Source organism: Tachypleus tridentatus, unplaced genomic scaffold, assembly GCF_004210375.1.
Source record: "Tachypleus tridentatus isolate NWPU-2018 unplaced genomic scaffold, ASM421037v1 Hic_cluster_2, whole genome shotgun sequence".
Lineage (NCBI taxonomy): Eukaryota > Metazoa > Arthropoda > Merostomata > Xiphosura > Limulidae > Tachypleus > Tachypleus tridentatus.
The window spans coordinates 26,228,933-26,237,626 of NW_027467782.1; the positions used below are offsets into that span (position 1 = coordinate 26,228,933).

The 8,694-nt window shown below is 35.6% G+C and overlaps 1 protein-coding gene across 7 annotated transcripts in view; it reads left to right on the forward strand.

The window, feature by feature from the left end:
• Nucleotides 1–4,005, forward strand: part of LOC143243051 (dynein axonemal heavy chain 7-like) — a 76,855-nt gene extending 72,850 nt beyond the window's left edge. For all 7 annotated transcript variants that reach the window (XM_076486718.1, XM_076486713.1, XM_076486698.1 and 4 more), the window contains one exon: nucleotides 1,929–4,005. The gene's annotated coding sequence lies outside the window, so the exon portion shown is untranslated. The remainder of the gene's footprint in view (nucleotides 1–1,928) is intronic.
• Nucleotides 4,006–8,694: the final 4,689 nt, after the last annotated feature.

An 8,694-nucleotide genomic window follows, 5' to 3' on the forward strand; every position in this document is an offset into this window, starting at 1 on the left:
TGTAAAAGTTACTCTTATTGTATTTTAATATTATTTATTCAACCTAGCAGGTTCCTTACCAGATATTAGTGGCCCGACATAGCCAGATGGTTAAGAAACTTGACTCGTAATCTGAAGGTTGCCGGTTCGAATCCCTGTCACACCAAACGTTCTTGCCCTTTTAGCTGTGGGGCATTATAATGTGATGGTCAATCCCACTATTTGTTAGTAAAATAGGAGGCCAAGAGTTGTCAGTGGGTGGTGATAACTAGATGCATTCCCTCTTGTCTTTTACTGCTAAATTAGGGACGGCTAGCGCAGATAGCCCTCGAGTAACTTTGCCAGAAATTCAAAAACAAAACAGATATCAAGACAAAGCTAGTTTAGACGCTATTTAATCTTGTACCAATCGGAATTTTCTTTTATTTCAAACGTATGTAAAAGTTACTTGAATCATTACTTGGTTTTCAAATCAGAGACGGATAAAGCGTTTTACATCGCATTTGAAAAGATTTTATCTTAACGTTTTTAAATTTCTCTTTATTAGTTTTACATTTTGAGCTAAAAATAAAGTTTGTAGAATAGCTATTGTGGGCCTGTCGCAGATACCCACTTGTTAAGATTAAACCCACACACAAACATATTTTATTTAGTGAATAAAACCCACCATCAATTCTTGAACCTCCCTTTCATGTCGTGGCAAAACGAGAAAAAGATTCAGTGTATTGTTATTATTTTTTATACCAAAACACTTGAACAACATTCAATATAACCATTATGATTCATTTGTTAGAATTATGAATTGTCAGTTTGGGAAATCCTTACTTATAGAAAATGATAAAGAGTACTGGGACAGAACATCAGTTTTATCATTTGTAACTGTCGAATCATTAACGAGAATAAGATAATTTGATGTAAGAGAGATTTTAATTGGTTAACGCGATCTATATTTTCAAGCATTTTGTTTCTGTGTACGGATACTACTTTTCGGGCTATTTCATATTCGTGTTTAACTTTACTTACATAGGCGAACAAGGCTAGTTAGATATTTTGGATGAAGTTTATTTGGGTAGAGAGAACGCTGTAACAATGATTAAACCCTACAACGATTCATGTATACATATATATTGTCTTGATGGTTTGAGGAGTGGTCATAACCCAGATGAGAGATTATGAAACATTGAATTTGCTCAGTAGATTGTTTGTTTTACGCAGGTGACGAAAGTTTAGCGCATTACAGAACAAAATATGCATGACCGTCGGTCATCGTTGACCCGCTAATTATTGAAGATTTGAAACTGGGACCTCTGTTACCATTTTTATTAATAATCGTATTACATATGTATTTGTTGTTGTTATTGTTTTGAATTAAGCACAAAGCTACACAATGGGCGATCTGTGCTCTGCCCACCACGGGTATCGAAACCCGGTTTTTAGCGTTGTAAGTCCTCAGGCATACCGCTGAGCCACTATTAGTTAGTAAAAAGAGTAGCCCAAGAGTTGGCGGTGGATAGTGATGACTAGCCGCCTTCCCTTTAGTCTTACACTGCTAAATTAGTGATGGCTAGCACAGATAACCCTTGCGTAGCTTTGCACAAAATTCAAAACAAACAAACAAAAACAAACCTTAACATTTAATTAAATTATCCTTAAAGACAATAATATCATAGATTAAGTAAAATTAAAAGTATATGTCAGTATTAAGTTCCTAAATAAAACCCACACATTACATCTAATGAAACATGAACACATAACTGTTACACTGATCAAAAACCACTGCATTTATACTTATGGCCTGAAAATAAATACTATGTATGAAATACCAGTGATCTATTGTTAACATTGTTGCTACAAATACAAATGTTTAAAAACCAATTATTAAAGATGTATTTGTATGAAAACGTCTCACAGCAAAATCATTAACAACTATACTATTATTATCTCTGTAGGTTTTTGTTTTGCCATCCAAGTAAGTCTGACAGAAATGAGATAAGTAATATGATATTTATTCAATCTGGAACCCTATCCCAGCATATTTGGACTTGGATAGAAGATCGTCACAGTACGTTAGAGATAACAACTTTCCTGTTGTTCTGCAGACAACTGACCTGTTTCTTGAAGAGGTTCAGAAATTAATCAGTATCTTATCCAATGCACTTTCTAATTTTACTACCTTATTGGAAGGCTTTACTCCGAAATTTAATATACATCTCATTGAACATGTTATCCAGCAGTTAACAGAACTGACAAAAGTAGAAACTGAAAAATGTTTGTTCTTTGACAGTCATCATCAGATTGAAAATACTCGAAAGAAGAGACCAGATATTTCACTGTTAGCTTTTATCGGTTTGAAACATCTTTGTCAGTCTCTGCATGGAGATGTTGAGCTATTGGATCTCACTGTTATGAAATACCTTCTACCAAACATCCTGATGTTGAGGGAAGTCAATCTATCCCTCGAGCCCAGCAAATAGTTAAACTAAACTAAACTAAACTAACGTGGCAGGGGTTCAGTTTAGAGAGAGAGAAATCAGAAGAGTTCTCTCTCCAACTGGGGTGTTCAGGAACTTTGTAGTTCCTCTTCGTCCCCTTTCGTGGATTGTTATTAAGATTAAGTGGTGGGTTTTTTTTATTATTATTATTTTAATAAATTAATTATCGTTATTATTCTTGACTTTTTGGGTGGAAAATGTCTCACTAAATGTTCTTTTGGGTGGAGCAAATAGTTAAAGATAACGCTGTTAATTTTATTTGTTACCTTATGAAGAAGAACCAAGAAGCTTCATTGAAGGGTGTGAGAGTTCTTTTCTAACACTTGTGTACCAAAGTTGTTGATAAATCAGACTTCAGATGTAAAGTAGCCAAAGCTTGTACAGATATACTGAAATGTTTTCCAACTGGATCATTTGCTGAAATGGCTGCATTGGTTGGTACGACATGCTAAGGTTAATTATAGATGTTTTAGCTTGGAAATATTTTCATTACTGGTTAATGAACCAGAAAGAAACCAAAAGTAAAAGAATAATGTCAGCAGACAAACAACTTGACAACAAGACTGAATTTGATCTTCGTTGCTTTGAACAACAGCAAGAGGAGGAAAAACAAGAACATTGAAAATGCTTTAAGGCAGAGAAACACGAAGAGAGCATCTGAGAAAGGTAACACACTTCAGCCAGTCATTACTTCTGCCGAGCTAGCCACCCCATCCACTGTTTCCAGAATTCACACACCAAAAGTAACTTAATAAATTCAATAAAGTAAACTGTGGAAGCAGCAAAGCTAATTTCTTCCCAAAGACGGTTATTAAGAGCAAAATGTTCAAGAAACACATGTGATGAAAACGATTCTATGTGGTAGACAAGAAAATGCACTAAACAGAGTAAAGCTGGCTCATTTTCAGTTGTTTTGTTCGACAGAATGGATGTTGAGGCAGCTAAAACAAAACTACAAGAAATTAGTGTGCATTAGTGTGAAGTAAGGAAAAGGAGCAGAATTGAAGAACACTCTCAAACTCCAAATCATCATACTCCAAAGAAAAGTGTCATTTCTACTTTTCGAAGAGGGCAATTAGCACACCTTCTGTTGTGATTAGCAACAAAACCTTTCAAAATCCTCTTGATGTCAGTGATATTCCCTTTGTTGAACCAAACTATGAGAAAACAAAAGACAGATAAGGGAGAAGACAGTTCAACTCTTTTGATTCTTCTCCACCTAAAGTCTCCAGAAGTTTTTTGTAAGCCTTGAGTGTGGCACTTGAAAACGTGAAGTTAATATGAGAAACAAGGAACCTTGGTTTTGATTTTGTTGTTTATGTACATATTTCATGTGAATAGTGTTTAGAATGGGGACACCTTAAAGATGTCTCACTTATTACGGATTAAATGGTTTTTAAAATTCATGCTGATATTGGTAGAACAGATTGTGTATTTTTTAAAGTGTAATATTTGACTTTATAAAAGTGTAGCGTGAGGGAATTTCTCAGTTTTTAAATAAAATTACTTTGAAAAATTGGTTCTCGGCCTGACCTGAATTTTCAGTTTTGTTTATTTATACAGATTACCCTTACTCTTTCCCTGCTACTTGTCTCAGATTCCTGTTTCCTCACTTATCGACATGTTCTTCTTAAGCCTGTCCTTGTTTCTGAATATTTCTCAGGTTTCTTTTTGTTAACTGTGTTTTGTCTGTAATAGTTCTGATAATCTTCTCAATTCTTTTCAGCTTCTTACAGATTTACTTAAGTAATTTTATAATAATTTTCCACTTTCCTCACATAATCTGTTTACTCTCATCTCATGACTCTTTATCCTATCTTATTTAGTCTAACAATAAAAATAGCTTGTTTCTTTCACATAATAATTTTAAGGCCAATTATTCTTGATTTTACGTTGTTTTTAATGGTGTTAAAATATATCACATGTTATGACGTACACATAAGCGTACAAAAAATGTTAAGTACATAATCTGCAGCATATATTTGTAATTATACATTGTAAACAAATTCATGATTTTTCCTTTACAAATCCTCTAATACGAAATTATTAAAACTGCAAACCAAAAATATATTTCTCATTTTGAATTTTTCATTAATATTTACAATATGACAAGAGTAGGTGTTTTTTAATAATTACACGACCATCTAACTCGTCAGCTGTAGAGCACAGTAATAGAATGAAGTACATCTGGTACTTTATATTTACAGTTGAAATTCAGATATTTTCACAAGTACCGTCAATACATCATATAACTTAATAACTGAGATTGAAGATTGATTTATTGAATGTCGGTGAAGTGATCCAATAGGTTCATATCGTCCTAGCCAACTATTGTACTGGGTTACTCACTTTATGTGGGAAAGATCAATGTAAAGTGGAGCATATTGCAAAAAAATATGTATTAGTATTTTAAAAACGCAAACCAAAGATAACTATTTTAACAGTTTGTGTGAAACTTGTAAGAGCGAGATAAAAGCTCTTATCAGGTGGGTGTATCCCTCCATTAAAAACATCTTCCAAAACGAAAGAAATTAAATAGAAAACCTTAAAAATTAACTAGAATTGAAGTTGCTCGTTATCATCACTTTTACACAAAGTTAAATCCAAATGATAACCTGACATTAATATAAATAAAAAGATTTAACCTGCTGTAATAAAACAAGTTACCAAAATAAAAGTTTAGTGAAACATTACTAAACGATAATAGTGTCCTAACTTCAACATTGTCTCCAAACAAAAGAGGAATAGCCATTTTTTATATGCTGCTTATATTAATTATCTTCCACTACTCTGAAACGGGCCTCATTCAAATAAGTACTAATAAAATCCTCCATCTTACATGATTAAAACAAAAAATAGACTCGGTGTAAATCTAACAGTAACATTTCACGCTCAATCATAATTATAATACATTACTTTATACCAGACTTGAAAATGTTTTCTATATGAATTAATACCTCGCATATCCAACTTCCAAGTGCACGAAAACATCAGCGGAGACCACGACTAAACATTTGTTGTTTCTATTATTTCTCTGTGTAAGACTAGTCATTCCCATTAACTCTTGCGCTACTCTTTTACAAACGAATAGTTAAGTTGACCGTCACATTATAACGCCCCCCACAGCTGAAAGGGCGACCATATTTGGTGTGAAGGGGATTCGAATCCTCGACCCTCAGATTGCGAGTTGAGTGCCTTAACCACCTGGCCATGCTTCAAACAATCTCTATTAATACTTTGAAGTACGAAGTTTTACAAGTTAACTAGGAAGAAATCAGAAATGCAAAAACAGTTATAATGAATTCACTAAAGCCATTAAACAAATAGTAAACGAAATTCAACACAGCTATGAAAGACGTTTCTTACGTCAATTATGTATCAACACCCGTGACAGGACAGTAGAAACAAACAGAAGAAGAATCCTAGTCAAAAACCAGAAGAAGTGGGTACAAATTGACAACATGAGAATCATTCACCCCGCTTCTAGAAGTTACGATATCTTTACTTTTAAAAGTTTCCTGAGTCACGATAGAGAAAATATTTCTCAGAAATTTTTAAACTCTGTTTTTGATTGTTTGTTTTTGGAATTTCGCACAAAGCTACTCGAGGGCTATCTGTGCTAGCCGTCCCTAATTTAGCAGTGTAAGACTAGAGGGAAGGCAGCTAGTCATCACCACCCACCGCCAACTCTTGGGATATTCTTTTACCAACGAATAGTGGAATTGACCGTCACATTATACGCCCCCCACGGCTGGGAGGGCGAGCATGTTTAGCGCGACGCGGGCGCGAACCCGCGACCCTCGGATTTTGAGTCGCACGCCTTACGCGCTTGGCCATGCCAGGCCCTCTGTTTTCGAAAATACTAAGATTGTTTAAGGACATGGCTTGTAGCTTCATGTAACCATTACTCATTTAATAGCATGAATCCATTTTAAAACCTAGACAAGTTTAAATTACACAAAAGTAAAAAGAATTTAAAGAAAAATGTAATTAACATACAACTTTGAAAATGGCAAGTGGAATTATTTGTAATCAGTGTAACTCAATGACAAGTGGTAAATTAGGTTTCAAGTTTTTATCATTTTAAACAGCTTGTTTGGATGAATAATTCTCAACAATACGTGAATGGCACCAATTTTAAATATTCTAGAAATTTCAATAAAATATAGTGGTATGATCAAAACACCATCCATAAAATACCACAACTCTTGTTTTCTTTTATCTTTTTTAATAGTCACAATTTACTGATGAGGTTTGGATTTCATTGAAACAGATATTTCTAGGTAACTGTTGATGAATCACTTGGTTTCAGATACTTTACTTAATATACTCTTCAAAAAAAAAGAAACGCAAAAGGCAAAATATGAGAAAACTTGTTAACAAGTTTATTTCAGGTAGTTCTGTTTGACATGTGTGAAACTGCACATTCACTGCTGAACATCCAAAGTCTGCAAAGGCGAAGTCCACGCTCATTGGTTGAAGTTTAACGTCACTCAACGTCAATAACGAGTATGCCTCCCGTAAGCATCAATAACTACTTGGCATCTCCTGCCCATGGAAGCGTTGATATGACGAATCACATCCTGTGGAATGGCTGTCCACTCAGCCTGCAAAGCTGCTGCAAGCTGAGGTAGAGTCTGCGGTTGAGGTTGTCTCCGTCGCAGACGTCGGTCGAACTCGTCCCAAAGATGTTCGATGGGGCTTAAATGTGGTGATCTGGAGGGCCAGGGAAGAACGTTGATGTTGTGGTGTCTCAAGAAGACAGTGGTGAGTCGGGATGTGTGAGGACGGGCGTTGTCATGTTGAAAAACGTCATTGAAGTTCACCATGATGGGTTTCACATGGGGTCTTAGAATCTCGTCGACGTATCGTTGAGCCGTAAGATTCCCTCGAATGTGCAAAAGGTCTCTTGAGGCAGTAGACGTCGCAGTGGTGGTCCTATCCCGAAGGTGACGTAACCGAATGTAGCGATCTTGTGCGGGCGTGGTCACACGAGGTCTGCCAGATCGTGGACGGTCACGAGTTAATCCATGTTGTTGGTGACAATTCCATAGCCTTGTGATGGTGCTTTGGTGGACATTCACAGCTCTGGCAACATCTGATCGAGATTCGCCTGCTTCCAAGCGATCAATGGTGTTGTTGCGTTGTGCTTCAGTCAGTCTTGGCGAAGCTGTATTGCGTGTCGGTGGCTTAACACTGAGCTATGGAAACCGAGAACCCGTCACTTTTATAGGGATTTTGCACATGTTGCACTTGCAGAACATGCAACAAATTTATTGGTCACGCATGCGTTTTGGCGAAAAATCCGATGTTTTCCTCCGTTTTCAAAGTGCACAACTTTTATTGTCACTTTGGTCTGACGATCAGTGCATTAACACGTGTAACATCACATACTTTGAGCTTGTAACGTTATTACATATATTTCTATTTAAAATAACAAAAATATCCCTTTTGCGTTTCTTTTTTTGAAGAGTATATAAAGGAAATTTATGCTCTGCAGGTTAAAGTTTAAGGATCGTTAATATACAGCAGACTTAGGATAAATTTTGCAAATACTGATTGATTGAATGATTAATTGGAATTAAGCACAAAGCTACACAATGGGCTATCTGTGCTCCGCACACCTCGGATATCAAAATCCGGTTTCAAGCAGTTAGTCCGCCGTACCAGTCGGGACGTTTTGCAAGGATAATTAAGACACGAAGAAGAATGAAAAACTCGAACAAATAAGGAAGTCATGGTAACTCATACAACACTCTAAGTCATCTCTCAGCTTGAATACTGTACAAACTACACCACAGACAGTACCGGATATAAAGGGGTCCAACCCGTGCAATAGCTTGAGAGTGTAAATTCAGTGAAATGAAGAGAGAAGATGAAGGGGAAACTATCCAAGAACCCACGATACGTTTACAAACATGTTGACAAAAATCATATTGAATGTTCACATTTCCACATGCATCAAAGCAAAAAAAAAAAAAAAAATCAAATAAAAATGTGAGAAATGTTCTACTTCTAATCCACCATAGACATATTATGAAAAATAAGTTAGCTGTTTGATATTATTTAAGTTTTACAAAGACAAGGGAGTAAACATGACACAAGTGGTGTCAGATAGTAACGCTATACAGGCTATTATTTATGATAGTAAATAATGTTTCATGCTGGTGAGGTGGAATCTATTGTACTTGTGTGTCATTACTCAACACTAAGAATGTTTATC